This window comes from Anser cygnoides, chromosome 24 (assembly GCF_040182565.1).
Source record: "Anser cygnoides isolate HZ-2024a breed goose chromosome 24, Taihu_goose_T2T_genome, whole genome shotgun sequence".
NCBI classification, from domain to species: Eukaryota; Metazoa; Chordata; class Aves; order Anseriformes; family Anatidae; genus Anser; species Anser cygnoides.
Window position 1 is genome coordinate 3502594 of NC_089896.1, and position 14163 is coordinate 3516756.

General features: G+C 62.1%; 1 protein-coding gene across 2 annotated transcripts in view; it reads left to right on the forward strand.

Moving 5' to 3' along the window:
• Positions 1-6905: 6905 nt before the first annotated feature.
• Positions 6906-14163, forward strand: part of WASF2 (WASP family member 2) — a 33071-nt gene continuing 25813 nt past the window's right edge. The window contains exons 1-2 of one of the 2 annotated variants that reach the window (XM_048073182.2): positions 6906-7116; positions 8586-8696. The gene's annotated coding sequence lies outside the window, so the exon portion shown is untranslated. The remainder of the gene's footprint in view (positions 7117-8585; positions 8697-14163) is intronic. The other variant, XM_048073183.2, reaches the window with a different exon arrangement.

Below are 14163 nucleotides of genomic sequence, written 5' to 3' on the forward strand. Positions count from 1 at the left end.
AGAGGTCTCCACTCTCCGGTAATTTTAAAAGCCGTTTTGGAGCCGGAGGAGCTGAGATCAGCAGAGCAGGGGCCAGGAAAGTGAGGGAATAAAAGCGAGGGCTGCTGCGGGCTGTTAGCAATATCTGCTGGCTGGCGGGGCTGGCGGAGCTGGGGGGGGCTGGCACAGGGGGGGGCTGCGCGCCCACCCCAGGGGGAGGCTCCCCGTTACGGGGACGGGGTTTGGCAGCCGGGGTTCTTCCCTGGCACCCAGTGACCGGGGGGGGATAAAAAGGGGGGGCTCCACGCCAAGGATCCCACATCTTGCACAGAGGGGCCCCGGTGAGGGGGAGAGGGGAATCGCCCAGTGCCAGAGCTCCACTGGGGCACGGCTGGGGGGGCCTCATGGGGTGGGGGCACTCAGGGCATGTCCCTGACCCCCGAGGAACAGGGGGGTGCAAGGGGACGGCACCCCGAAAGCGCTCAGGCTCCAGGGGGGGGTTCTGCAAGGGACACAGGAGGCCGCCAGGAGGCCTTTTAGGCTCAGTGGGGCTGTGGGGTGGGGAGGGGGCAGCTGCGCCCTATAAAGGCTGAGCGAGCTCCACTGGGGGCTGGAGCTGCTTGGTTGTGGTGGCGGCCTCGGCTGTGCCCTGCAGGAGGAATGAGGTCAGGATCGTGTCCCTTGGGGCTGGCAATGGGCCAGGGTCTGGTTTGGGGGTGCTGGGGTGGGAGCCCGGGGGCACCGTGCGGGTTTTTGGGGGGGTACGGCGCCAGCCCCGGTGTTTGTTTTTCCGAGGGCCCAAATTGTGCGAGTTATCAGCGGTGGCAGAAGCGCCGCGCTTCCTGTCTCGGTGTGCACGCCGGCTCCTCGGGGAGGGATTAAGGGGATTATATTATTATTTGTTATCACTGAGGGGGCAGAAAAAAAAAGAAGAAACCTCCATTGCTGGGAACTCTGCCTAATCGGGGCAGAGATTAGCTCCCTCCCTGGGCCTCTGCCCGGCCGGGCTGCGGCCACAGACAGCGCCCGTGGGCACCGGGACCACGGTGACCCTGTGCAGGATGGGGGTCTGGGGGGGACACCACCCTGCACCAGCCCTGCGGCTCTGTCATCCCTCCTGGCAGGGTGACATGGGGCCACCGGGGTCCCTGGGGAGCCGCTTTGCCTGCAGCCACGCGTGGGAGAGGATTTGGGAGGCAGCGGTCACCGCGCGGATCTTCCAGCCCCGGTGGGGAGCAGCGCCTTGTCCCTGCGCGTGGTGGCACCTTGTCCCTGGGCACCATCGGCGTAAGGTGAGGCCAGGAGAAACGTTCCCAACTCGGCAGCATGGGCAGGGGGTTTCTGCCTTCCCAAATGCTGAACCCACGGAAACCGGCCAGCTCGGGGTGCCCGGCCTCCCCGCAGGATGCGTGCCCGACACCGGTCCCCTTCATCTCACAGAGGGCGCAGGGTGAGGAACGCAGCCCCAGGGGGAGGCGAGGCCGGCAGGCGGGTGAACGGCTGGGTGCCGCAGGCTGGGACGTGCCGCCTGCCCTTCCTCGCCCCGTGTTGGCCGCCCTCTTCCTCGCCCCGGAGCCCCGCGGTGAGCGGTGCCCCGCTGCCAGCTCAGCCCTGCCTGCCTCTGACTCACAGGGAGCCGCCCCGACGGGGCTGCAGGGCGGGCAGGGTGCCGCCGTGTGCCATGGGTGTCCCCGTCTCAAGGTCCCCTTGATGTGTCCCGGCCCATCCTCATCCTCCTGGGGATGAAGGCTGGGCTGTACCACGGGGTTCTGGGGACACGAGGGAGCCTGCAGGGCAGCGAGGGCTCTGTATGGGGACCGGGAGGGTGACAGTGCTCCAGCCGAGCTGCGCACCCAGCTTTGTGTGGGTGGCGTGCCCCATCCCATCCTCCCCTCCGTGCGCTGCCCCCTGCCCATCCCCATCCCCGTAGGGCCGCAGGCATCCTTTTGGGGAGGTAAAAACCCCACCAGCCCTCGGGGCATGGGGCACCCCCGGGCAGCACCGCGGCCAGGAGCGCTCTGTGCGCTGGCGCAGAGGTCTCGGGAGATGGGGCTGGCTTTTCCTTCCTCTCCACGGCTCTTCCTGCAGGGCCGGGAGTCCCCCAAGGCCAGCCTTGCTCATTATATTGCAGCTCACCTATTCCTGCCCAGCACAAACAAGCGCACATCTCTATTTATTTATTTCCCTCTTTCCAAACCCCCCGGTTTTGAGCGACCGGAGGCTGATCCAGGCTCAAACGTGGGGTGCAGGCGTGGGGCAGCCCCTCACCAATTTCACCTTGTCTGTAGCGGGGCTGAAACCATCGACACCGCCGCAGAAAGGCTGTCATTAGAGCTGCCTCCTCGCACCCTTCCGCTGATGGACCACGCTATTTTCTTTAGTCTTTTATTTACACTTTATTGCTCTTGTTTTTGCACCGGCAAGCGCTGCTGGAGTGCACAGAAATCCTTCAGATCTCGGCTGGCAGCAGAGCTCTGCCTAATCATAGTCATTATCTGGAAGCAGGTAATGGGCATCTTTCCCATGTTAATTTGAAAACAGAACTGGCGAGAGCAGGACGCCGGGGACGGAGCAGGCTCCCAGGGGGTGCGCGGCCACCCCGCTCACCCCGGGGTTTGGGGTGGGGGCGTGGGGGGCACAAACGCGCCGGGCACGGCCACCGCCCTGGGCTTTGCGCAAAATAAATCCTCCTTGGGAAGAGCTGCGGGCACCGCAGCCGGTTCCTGGCCGGCATCCCGCAGCCGGAGCCCATCGGTGCTGCCGCAGCAATAAAATCGCCAGGTCTTGTTTTCGCGGCGAGGAGGATGCTGGCTCGCCCTCCTCCCGCGCCGCCTTCAGAACTTGCCCCCGGATCGGCCCAGCCTGGCTCGGTCCTTCGTTAACAAGGACTCGTCCCTTTTATCCCTGGCTGCGGGAGGGGACGGGGATGGAGGGGAGCGGGGAGGATGTCTCCCGTGGGCGAGCCTCCCCCTCGCCGGGGCCGGGAGGGGAAGGCTGGGTGGCGTTGGAGTTTCGTTTGCTGAGATACCATTAACGAGTGAGCAAAGGTTGCGGAGTCTCCATGGAGACAAGACAGCAAGCGAGACGAGCGGGTGTGCAGCCGAGGTTAGAGCTGATTAGTAAATGTCAGCGGCGCGGCAACTGCCCGCCGCCGAGCTGGCCCGGGGCCCCGGTGGGCAGCGGGCACCCCGTGTGTCCTGGGCACCGTGGGCACCCCGTGTGTCCGGTGTGTCCTGCACACCCAGGGCGTCCCATGTGTCCTGGGCACCAGGGGCACCCCGAGTGTCCTGCGTGTCCTGGGCACCATGGGCATCCTAATGTGCCTTGCGTGTCCTGGGCACCAGGGGCACCCCGTGTGTCTTGCGTACCATGGGCACCCCATGTGTCCCAAGTGTCCTGCACACCATGGGCACCCCAAGTGTCCTGGGGACCAGGGGCACACCATGCATCCCACATGTCCTGGGCACCAGGGGTGTCCTTTGTGTCCTGGGCACCATGGGCACCCTGTGTGTCCTGGACTCTAGGGGCATCCCATGTGTCCTGAGCACCCCATGTGTCCTGGGGACCAGGGGCACCCCACATGTCCTGGGCACCATGGGCACCCTGCGCATCTCACATGTCCTGCACACCAGGGGCACCCCATATGCCCCATGTATCCTGCGCACTACAGGCACTTGCTGCATCCTGTGTGCTCCATGCACCCCGTGCCCCCTGGGCACTTCATGCCCCCTCCGTGCCGAGTGCACCCTGTGCATCCCGTGCCCCCTGTGCATCCTCCACACGCCCCTCACACCCTGTGCCCCCCTGGCATCCCCCAGGCCCAAGGAACCCTGCACACTTCACGCACCTTGTGTGCCCCGTGCACCCTGTGCATCCCACCAGCCCCGTGCACCCCGCGTGCCCCACGCACCCCGGCTTGCCACCGCAGCCCAGATTGATGCCGACTCATGGGAACCAGGGCTTCGGGACCAGCCCCCAGCACGCAGCTGGGTGCCCGTTTCCGGAGCATCCTCGCAGCTCTGGTGCTGACAGCCCTGGCTGCCTTCCCACGGGGAGCGGGGCTGCAGCTGGAGCCATTCTGCCTGCGCGCCAGCCGCCGTGCCACGCTCCTCAGCCATTTTGTGAGGCACGGGGGCAGCGGGGAGGCAGAGCTGCCAGAGGCAAGGACAGCGCCGGGGGCAGCTGGCCAGGGACAGGCACCCGAGGCTCCCTGGCAGAGCCCGGGGGGGACTCGAGAGCCGCTTGGCCACCATCCCCCAGCACCTCCGGGCAAGGACACGGTCACGGCCTCGTGCGAGGCTGGGGCAGCACGCAGCGCGAGATAAGCTGTGATTTTGTCCCTCCCGTTGAGGATTTCTGCTCATCCCCGTCCTTGGGGTGTGGCGAGGAGGGGTGAGGCTGGACCTGCTGGATTTTAGCCGGGAGCAGAGCCCAGGCTGAGCGGCAGGAGGGAGCTGGAGGGGGCAGCAGCGCGGGGCAGGGCCCTGCTAGGGTTAGGGGGGCTTGGATGCGGCCGGAGCCCACCCAGGAGAGAGGCAGGAGCAGCCCAGCTGTCTGTCCCCCAGCAAAGCATTTCCCTCCAGAAAAAGGCACCTGGCAGGCGAGAGCATCCCTCTCGCAGAGAAACAAGTGTCAGGGGGTGCCGCGGGGGGGCTGGATCCCGCAATTTAGCAGGTATTATTCGGCAGCTATAAACAGAGCCTCTCACACAGGCGGGGAGAGATAAAGGTTGCAGCGCAGCTACAGATTAGGTGGTTCCCTTGAGGCTGTGACACCTTGAGATAGAAGCAGATCTTCTTCAAGGCGACGGCTCGCTGGCAGCCTGGAAAACCTGGAGCCCGCGGCCTCCCGCAGCGCCTCGCCCCGCGGCCCCCGCCTCGCACCCACGGGTGGGGGGGCACGGCCGAGCACCGCTGCTTGGGACGCCGCGCGTGGAGGGGCGGCGCAAAACGGGCGAGAAAAAGCCATTTCCACCACGATCACGCGCCCGTCTCGGCCAGGACGTGCCGAGGGGTGGTGGTGACGAGGCCCCCAGCACCGCGGGTACCCGGGGGTCTGGGTGCTCCCAGCGGGGGAGCCCCAGGTCTGCCGGGGTTTTAGTCGCTGCGACTTGCTCCAAAGCACCCAACAGATGCCTCCAGCCTCTTTCGGCCGAAACGAGCCCGGCGCTGGTGGCGGTGATCCAGCAGGGGAGGGAAGATTTAATGCCCCAGGTGCGCAGGCAGAAGCGCTGCGGCAGCAGCACGGCAGCAGCACGCTGCTCGTTTCCTATCAGGTGTTTGCTCCCGCGGTTTGGGACAATGGGAATCTTTGTTCTCCCTCCTCCTGTCCCCCCCCCCGAGGGTGTCTCCTCCAGGCAGAGGAGGATTACGGCTCTACGGCAACCTGCCCTGCCTCACAGCCCCACGCCGGGCCGTCCCCGCACAGCCCTGGGGGGCGACTGGGGAGGACGCACCGAGGGCGCTCAAGCTGGAGGCTGGAGGCAGCTTTTTGGAGCCTCAGCCGGAGCCATGTATGGAAAATCCGAGCACAAACCTGCCTTTTGTGGGGCTGGTGCCTGCTGGAGGCTGCCCAGTTCCCCACAAGCACACGCGGGGCCAGCCCCGTGGCTACCAGCGGGCTACCACCAGCCGCCTGCCGTGGAAGGGCCAGGCCTGGAGGGAGACCTGCGGGGAGGCCGAGCCCCCTGCGGCCCAGCTGGGTGCCCTGTCCCCGTGTCCCGCCCCACGACGTGTCCCTGTCCCCTCCCTGTGTCCCGTGTCCCCCCTCACGCCCTGTGTCCCCCCCTAGGTGTCAGGGGGCTGCAGGGTGTCCTTCTGGGCTTACACCAGCGGCCCAGCTGGGTGCCCTGCTGCTGGGCACCCCCTGTGTCCTGTCCCTGTGTCCCCCATGCCTTGTCCCTGTCCCCTTCCATGCCCTGTGTCCCCCCCGTGCCCTGTCCCTACCCATGCCATGTCCCCCCCGTGCCCTGTGTGTCCCCCCCGTGCCCTGTGTCCCCCCTTGCCACGTTCCCCTCCATGCCATGTCCCCCCGTGCCCTGTGTCTCCCCCATGCCTTGTCCCTGTCCCCCCCGTGCCATGTCCCCCCTATGCCCTGTGACCACCCCCGTGCCCTGTCCCCCCCCATGCCCTGTCCCTGTCCTCCTCCATGCCCTGTGTCCCCCTCCCCATGCCTTGTGTCCCCCCCCACGCCCCGTGTCCACCCCGATCCTGTGCCCACCCCGTGCCATGTCCCCTTCATGCCCCATGTCCCCCCATGCCCCGTGTCCCCCCCATGCCTTGTGTCCCCCTCCATGCCCTGTGTCCCCTCACGTCCCCCCATGCCCTGTGACGCCCCCCATACCTTATCCCTGTCCCCTCCCCACACCCCGTGTCCTCCCCACGCCCTGTGTCCCCCCCATGCCCCGTGTCCCCCCCCAAGCCCTGTCCCCCCCCAGCTGTCAGGGGCTGCAGGTTCCCACCCCCCCCTGTGCCCGCAGCAGCAGCAGGGGCCTACACGCCCTGCCCGCCCAGCCCAGCCCTGTCCCTGTCCCCCCCCCGCTCCCCCTTGGTCCCGTCCCGCACCCCCCCCCCCCCCGCTCCCCCAGGTGGAACGTTCCTCCCAGGGCCTGAGAGCGTAGAGGCGGAGGGCGACACCAAAGGGAGGCTCTTGGAGAGGGGGGAGGGAAGGACGTCCCCCTTTCCTCTAAAGTCGCGGGTAATATTGTCGTGTTTTGTCCCTCGCAGACCCACAGAGAGGTTTTAGAAATGTCGTGACTAGGCGCGATGTCGCGATTCTCCCCTCCGCCCCGGGGATGCGTCCCAAAGCCTCCCCGAGGCTCCCCCCGCCCCGTCCCCCTGGTGGTACTTTCCTCCCTGTTTACTCTCTTTGCGCGGCCGCCTTGGGTGGGGTTCTTCGGCTGCTCCGGTTTCGTACGCAAGTGGCGTAGGGCGACTTTGATAGACAGCCACTCTTAGCCAATGGCGTGGCGGCATTGCTAGCCGGCGAGCCAATGGCGCGGCGGACCGGCGAGCGGGAGGAGGCGGGGCGAGGCTCAGTCAGGACAGGGAGGGGGAGCCGTGGAATGGCGGACGGCCGGGCTGGCCCGCCCTGGTGGTAGCGAGCCCAGGGGCCCGGAGAGGACAGCACCGGAGCGAGGTGAGTGCTGAGAGGAGCCGGCGGCGGCCCCCCGGCCCTTCCCGGCCGCTTCTTGCCTCGGGAGAGCGGCGGAGGGGTTGGGGTGGGCTGCTAGGCCCTTGCCAAATAGTGAGCCACAGGGCTGAGGCGGGCGGTGGTTCCTGCCACAAAGTGAGCTAATAGGGCCTGTGGAGGGGCTCCGGTGCCCCTGGGCCGGGGGGGAGGCGGGGGGGGGCCGTGGCTCTGTCCCGGGCCAACACTCGCCCGGCCCCTCCCAGGAGCCAGGGCTCGGGGCAGGGCGTGGGCCCTGGGCTGGCCTGAGGGGCTGGGGTGAGCTGGTGTCCCCGTGCTGGGGGGGTTGGGGGATCAGGGGGTGGGTAGGGGGGAGAGGGGGGTCTGGGGGTGGTTAGGGGGTGAAGGGGGTCTGGAGGGGGCGTTAGTGGGGCTTGGGGTGTTAGGGGGCCTGGAAGTGGGTTAGAGGGGCTGGGGAAGGGGGTTAGGGGTTGTGGGAAGGGGGTATAGTGGGGCTGGGGGTGTTAGGGGGTCCGGAAAGTGGGGTAGAGGGGCTGGGGGGGGTTACGGGGTCTGGAGGGGGGATTAGTGGGGCTGGGGGTGTTAGGGGGGCTGGAGAGGGGGGGTTAGAGGGGCTGGGGGGGGTTAGGGGGTGTGGGAAGGAGATTAGGGAGTCAGGAGAGGGGGGTTAGGAGGACGGGGGGTAGTTAGGGGGTCTGGAGAGGAGATTAGTGGGGCTGGGGGTGTTAGGGGGTCTGAAGAAGGGGGTGAGAGGGGCTGGGAAGGGGGGGTCAGGGGGTGTGGAGGGGGTTTAGTGGGGCTGAGAGTGTTAGGGGGCCTAGAAGTGGGTTAGAGGGGCTGGGGAGGGGGTAAGGGGGTGTGGGAAGGGGGTTATGGGCTCAGGAGAGGGGGGTTGGTAGGAATGGAGGGGGTTAGGGGGTCTGGGGGAGGGGGTTGGGGGTTTAGGGGGTCTGGGGAGGGGTTAGTGGGGCTGGGGGGCTAGGGGGTCTGGGGGAGGGGGTTAGGGTTCTTGGGGAGCCTAGAGGGTTAGTGGGGCTGGGGTGTGTGGGGGTCTGGGGAGCGTCCCTCGCTTTGTGGCCTGGTGCAGGGTTTGACAGCAGCCTGCCCTAAAGGTGCTCGCGAAGAAGCGTGCTCGGCTCCTACCTACACAGCGAGCGCGCCTGGGCGCGCGGCCGGCTGCGAGCCCTGGGCAGCGGGGAGCCCTTCCTCCCTCCAGGAGGGGGACCTGCGGCTGGGTGCGTCCCTCGCCCCGCGTGGTCGCGCTGTGCGGGTGTGTGCGAGCCACGAGATGTAAAACTCCCGGGGTAAGGCAGCGCCTGTTGGGAAATGCCTTCGCCGACGTTAAATCCCTCGGTGCTCGCGGGGAAGCAGCGTCGAAGGGCGTAACGGGACGTGGCTGGGGAGTTCGGGCAGATGCGCCGACCTGCCCCTGACCTCAGACCTTCTCCTCCTTCCAGGGGAGAAATAAGTTGCTGGAGAATGTCCACGGGGTTGTGCCTCGCTAGCAGTTAGGCTTGTGTTGGGGTTACTCCTTTGGGATACGAACAGCAGGTGTCCTGCGGAGGAAGGTAAGAGATGGCAGCTCCTCCCTCTCGGCTATTATTTGACCTCAAAGACCGTCCTCGGGTAGGATTTTCTTTTTTCCTCGCCAGAAGTTTCGCGTTTGGCGTTGTGTTCTGCTTTCAGCAGGAGCAGAACTGCCTGCGTTCACGCAGGTCACAGCGCTGGTGGGACCGTACGATGGGCCGTCAGCGCCGCAAGTGGCGGCGGACACGAGACGATACCAATAACGACAAAAAACTGGCATTAAATACACCTGCTCCAGACGAGGCCCTAATTTATTAATCCTTCTGTAACCCTCGCTCTCGCGTGTCCTTCCCTAGGCCTTGTGAGGACGGGAAGGTGGGAAGCAAACGATGGGAGGCAGCGGCGGCGGCGGGCGCGTGAGTTTCCCTGTGGCGGAGCTGATGCAGAGCGTTCCTTTGCGGGAAGTGCTCGGTCACATGAGGAAGGGGAATTGTTGCGTTTTCCGCCCGTTTCAGGCGTCTGCAGAACTGTCCGAGCGCGGCAGGAATGCCAAATGCCACGTTGCGACACTTTTCGCTCGGGTTCGCCTCTTATTGACCTCGAGCGGGATTTTTGTCGGAGGAACCGATACGGAGTTTGTCCCAAAGCTTGGTTAAAAACAAACCAGAGCTCACATCCACCCGCTGGAAACGCGGAGTGGAGATAGGGTGACTTTGAAAATCTGCTTGCGATCACAGCCAAGGACAAGCTTTATCCAGGAAGCGGGGTGGAGCAGGGCAGGCGCTTCAGCTTTAAGCTTTTTTATTTTTTTTTTTATTTTTTGAGTGCTGTTCTCGAAAGCAGAGTTTGAATGAGAGAGCTTGAGCTAAGCTTCAGAGGCCCAGCTAATTCTAATCTTCGGTTGAGCTGCGGTTGGCGACGCCGTCCCAGGGCTGGCTGGTGGCAGCAGGGCTCAAACCCAGGACGTTTGCCTAAAAACAAGCAGTTTGTGCGTGGGGAAGAGCCTCGCTCTGCTCGGGCCGGGGAGCAGGTTTCCTCGCTGCCCTTACTGAGTAGGGGTTGTACGAGGTTAGCCTCCAGCGCCGATCCGAATGTAAACTTCTCCCCACACCGCATATTTGCGCTGCTTCAAAAAATAAACAGTTTTTTTTTTATACCTCGTAACAAGTTCAAAAAGTAAATGCCCCAAATTCCATTTTTTTTTTTTTTTTAAAAAAACACCAAACTTCTGCCGGCTCCTGCCTGTCAGGCTCTTCCTCTTCGCAGCTGTGGAGGCGAAGCCTTTCCAAGCTCTCTGCTGCTCCTCGGGGGTTTTCGGAGCTGCCGTGGGGTGACGTTAGCAGGACCCCTGCTTAATTTGTCCGTTCCCAGCCCCGCGGAATTGGGAGGCGCGGCAGCAAAGCGCCTGATCTCGCCCATATTTCCAGCTTCGGGTTCTGCCTGGTCCGCATTCCTGACAAATCCTTCCAGCTCTGGTTTTACAAAACTATGCCGGGGGTGGGCTCGGCAGGAGGACGAGTGAGGAGGAATTACGGGAGGGGGGGAAAAAAAAAAGCAGTGTGTTCCTGGCCACCTTATTCTGTGCAAACCCGCCCCGAAACGTGGTTTTGTGAAGCGGAAAAGGGGCTGGGGGGCTTGGGGCCGCAGCCCTCCTGTCTTCAGGGAGATCTCCGCGGGGTTCGAAGCGAGGGGCCGAGCTCTTCGAGCAGGGCACCGGCCCGGTTTCCTGGTGAATGCCGCGCCGAACGCAACGGGGCATTTTTAGGTTGCAATTCAGGAGGCATTTGTGAGCGGTGATTCATAACAAATAATACAAGCTCCGCGATAACTGCCAACCCAGTTTCTCGGCATGCCTTGAACGTATCTCATTCTTCGGGGCTGGCCTAGGAAAAGTTGATTTCATTCACAAAGCTTAGATAATCGTGTGGCGTGGGCGGAGGGGTTAAAACTTCAGTGATTGCCTCATGCGCGCGGAGTTACGCTGGTAAATCAATCTCTTTTTTTTTTTTTTTTAATGGTGATGGGAGAACAAAGAGGGTTGAGATTAACCTTCCCACAAACCCGGGTTAGTTTTCTTTGTCAGACTGCAACAAGGAAGATGTCAACAAGTGCGAAGCTCCACTTTAATCCTCGCAGGTGGTTGGTTTGGGTAGGCTTTCCGGACTCGGACGCTGAATGATTTTGCAAGCGAGGCTTCTCCCTTGGCGGAGCCGGGTTTGGGGATGATACGTAGCGCTCGGTTATGCAGCCGAGCAGAAAACACTGCTGCCCGCACTGCGCAGCTCGGGCAAACCGGGAAGACGAGGGAGCAGCGACGGTTGGGGGGTGCTGGCGCGTTCCTGTGCCCTCGTCCGGGAGGGGCCGGGGGCACCTGGCAGAAACACCCAGCCCAAAACCACTCCCAGGGGTTACAGCAGCCGGGACGGGACTCGGCGCGGCCGCCCGGGGCTCAGCCTGCTCCTCGCCGTCGCTTCTGAAGCTCAGGGTGCACAGGAGGCAAAGCAGAAGTGACGCTTTCCCCGTGCTGAAAGAAACTTAGGAAAGCAAAACTCTGCTCTTTTCCCAGCAGAGCAGCTGCCTGTCCGACAGCGTTGCTGTTCTCGCTGCTAACGGGGGCTGCAGTAAGAAGTTGTGTATTTATACTGAGCCTTTATTCTCGCTGCACAAGGCTAAATATTTGCGAGATCAGGCCCTCGCTTACCACAGATTAACATTTATTTAAATATTTTCGGTATTTATAAACACCGGCTTTAAAAAAAGGCGTGTGGAAGTGGCTTCTGGGTAATAAGCGAACGCCTGCTCAGAGCAGAACCACCCCGGTGACATTTACTTCCTTTGCATTTTTGCAACTCCGTGCAGTAAAAAGGCCGCGTGTTTTCCTTTCTGAGGAGGGGAGGCTCGCTGCCGGGGCGGCTGATCAGGCCCCGCTGCAGGTAGGAGCTGCCGCAGGAGGTCGGCAGCTTCGGGGCTGATCCCGAGTTGTGGTTTTCTGGTAGGTAGAGGTTTTTTTTTGTTTTTCCTTCCCGGGAGGCAGCAGGGGGAGGTCCCTTCCCAGCAGAGCCGAACCGTGAACTTCCACGTCGTGCTGTTGAGCAAGCAGCACAAAGCGGTCGGCGCAGCCTCGGTCCAAAGCTCGCCTTCAACTGAGAAACGCTTCCTCGAGATCCTGCCTTAATTCCGGAGCTTGCAGGAAGGCTTCCTGGCGCTGGGTTCCCGCAGGAGCAGTGGAGCACGGACGGATCTCGTGCGTGCCTCTGCTGGGGGCTTTGCTGGAGAGATGGTAAAGGACCAGGAGTCTCGGTTGGTGTCCCCCCAACCAGGGTCAGCAGCAACCTGCTCTGTTCTTGTGGCGCCTTCCCTGTCATCTCCTCTCGTGGAGCGGGACCCCGGCCCCGAGTTTGGGAGAAGTGGGGTGTAAGGGGTGCTGTGATGGTGGGAGAGGAAGATGGGGGACTCCTGTGCATCGGCAGCGTTTCACATTTGCTCTTGAAGGCCCGAATCTCGGCACGGGAGGTTGTGGCTGTGCCGCTGCGCCAGAGCTGCTGCTCTGAGATCGCCGCTGACCTCTCCTCTGGAAGGTTTCAGTTCTCCTGCGCAGTAACAGGACTGGTGTGCTATGGAGAGGGGGGCGGAGAGTGCACCAAGAGCCCTCCACTGCAAAGAGTTCCTCACTACTGCTGTAAATCAAACCTAAACCAGGAGTTCGGCACGTGGCTTTCTGCTGGGAAGCCCTCAGTAGGAACTGAGATCTCCTCTTGTGCCGTGTGGTGCCGTCACATAACCTCCTCGCTTATTTATTCAGTACGGACGGTGATGCATCGGTTTGACCGACTGCTTTCTGAAGCCGAGGCCCTCTTCTTCCCGCACGTGGATCTGAGATTAAAATCTAATTGTAAAGCGAAGGGGGCAAGAGGAGGAAGTGTCTCCTCACCCGGTGCATGCTGAATGTGGGCCTTGCTGCCCCGGGGTTGCACAGATGCCAGCTGTTCGGGTGCGTTCAGAAACCGATGAGAGCAGTTCATGGAAATGAAATCCGCAGAGGACAGTTCAGTGATGGCGTTTCTTTCGGCGTGGTCCGAAGGCCCAGAAGATTGCTGTGACGTGGAAGAGGACAGCAGGGAGAATCATTGCTCCGTGCTTGCCGTGTTTTTGGGCTCTCTTCTTTCAGCGCCTGATATCTGGCACCCACGGGCAGGGGATGCTGCGTGTCTGCAGGCCGGATGGCCGAGCCTGGCCGGCCTCGGTGTTCTTCAGGTTTCATCTCCTGTTCAGGCGCTGACGTTTCCCGTGATGTTACGGAGCCGTGTGCTTCTGCCAGGCCTCCATTTCTCCTCGCTCGTAAAACTGGGCTAATGACTCTGACCTTTTGTTTGTAAAGCAAAAGGAAAAGGATCAACAAAATACTGGAGCTTATTTACTATCATTACCGAAATGATGAGCCATGCCACTTCGCGGTACTTCAGAGAGGCTTCGCTTATAAGATGCTGGAAATCCCTAGAGAGAGACAGAGAGAGAGAGAGAGGAAAACACGTTTCAGTTAGAAAAGGAGGAGGGGGGAATGTTCCTCCCGGTCCAATCTTGTAAGTATATCCTCCTGCAGCGCATGAGGTAATACCTCCAGCCATCGCCCTTCCCAGCTGGGCGTTTGGAATAGCTGCTGATGGTCTCTGATTTTTTATTTATTTTTTTTATTCTGTACCAGCCAAAGGGGCTGGTGTCACTTAACACGGAGCGAGCCCTGCCTAAACTGTTCACATGCTGAGGAGTTTTGCCGAGCACTTTGTTGACCCGTTTGTATTACCGCTAATAAGATCGAATGTGGTTTTAATTTCTCATTTCCTCTTTTTCACCGGACGCCCTTTTCCTACTTGTGAGAGTCTCACTTCGAGTCTCCGTATCGCAAAAGTCCTTTCTGCCGCTCAAAGAATGAGCGACGCTTTGCTTTCAGGCGGCTCCGCGCTGGAGGGCTTGAAGTGGCATTGAGAGCGGGCTATCAGCCACAATATCTGATGTATCGGCGGAGCCGCGGTTCATGCATGGAGTGCAAAAAATGGGATTTAATTGCGAGGGAGGGGGAACGGCAGCCCCGGGCTGAATGGCTGGGTGAAAGTTCCCCGACCACCCCTTAGCCCGGCGAATAGTTGGTTGAGTGCTTGCCAGAGCGGAAGCGAGTTCCCTTTCAGGCACCCAGCTTTTGTGCACCGTAAGAAAAAGCTCACACTTCGGGTTCGGGCCTTGCAGCTGCAAAAAAAAAAAAAAAAGCGCACACACCCAGATCCTGTTCTTTCAATACCGGCAGCTGCCGAGCCGATCCTGCGCTGGAGGAAGGCGTGTAGCTGCAAACACAGCTTGTGCAAAACCTTTACCTTCTGTCTAGGGCAGCACGAAACAACTGGCTGCTTCCCCTTCGGAGGCTCCGTTAGAAACGCGCGTAATTAACTCGCACAAAATAGCCTCGTGGTCGCTCTTGAGAATTCAGCCTCGTATCAAGGAGGTTGCGTCTAGGGG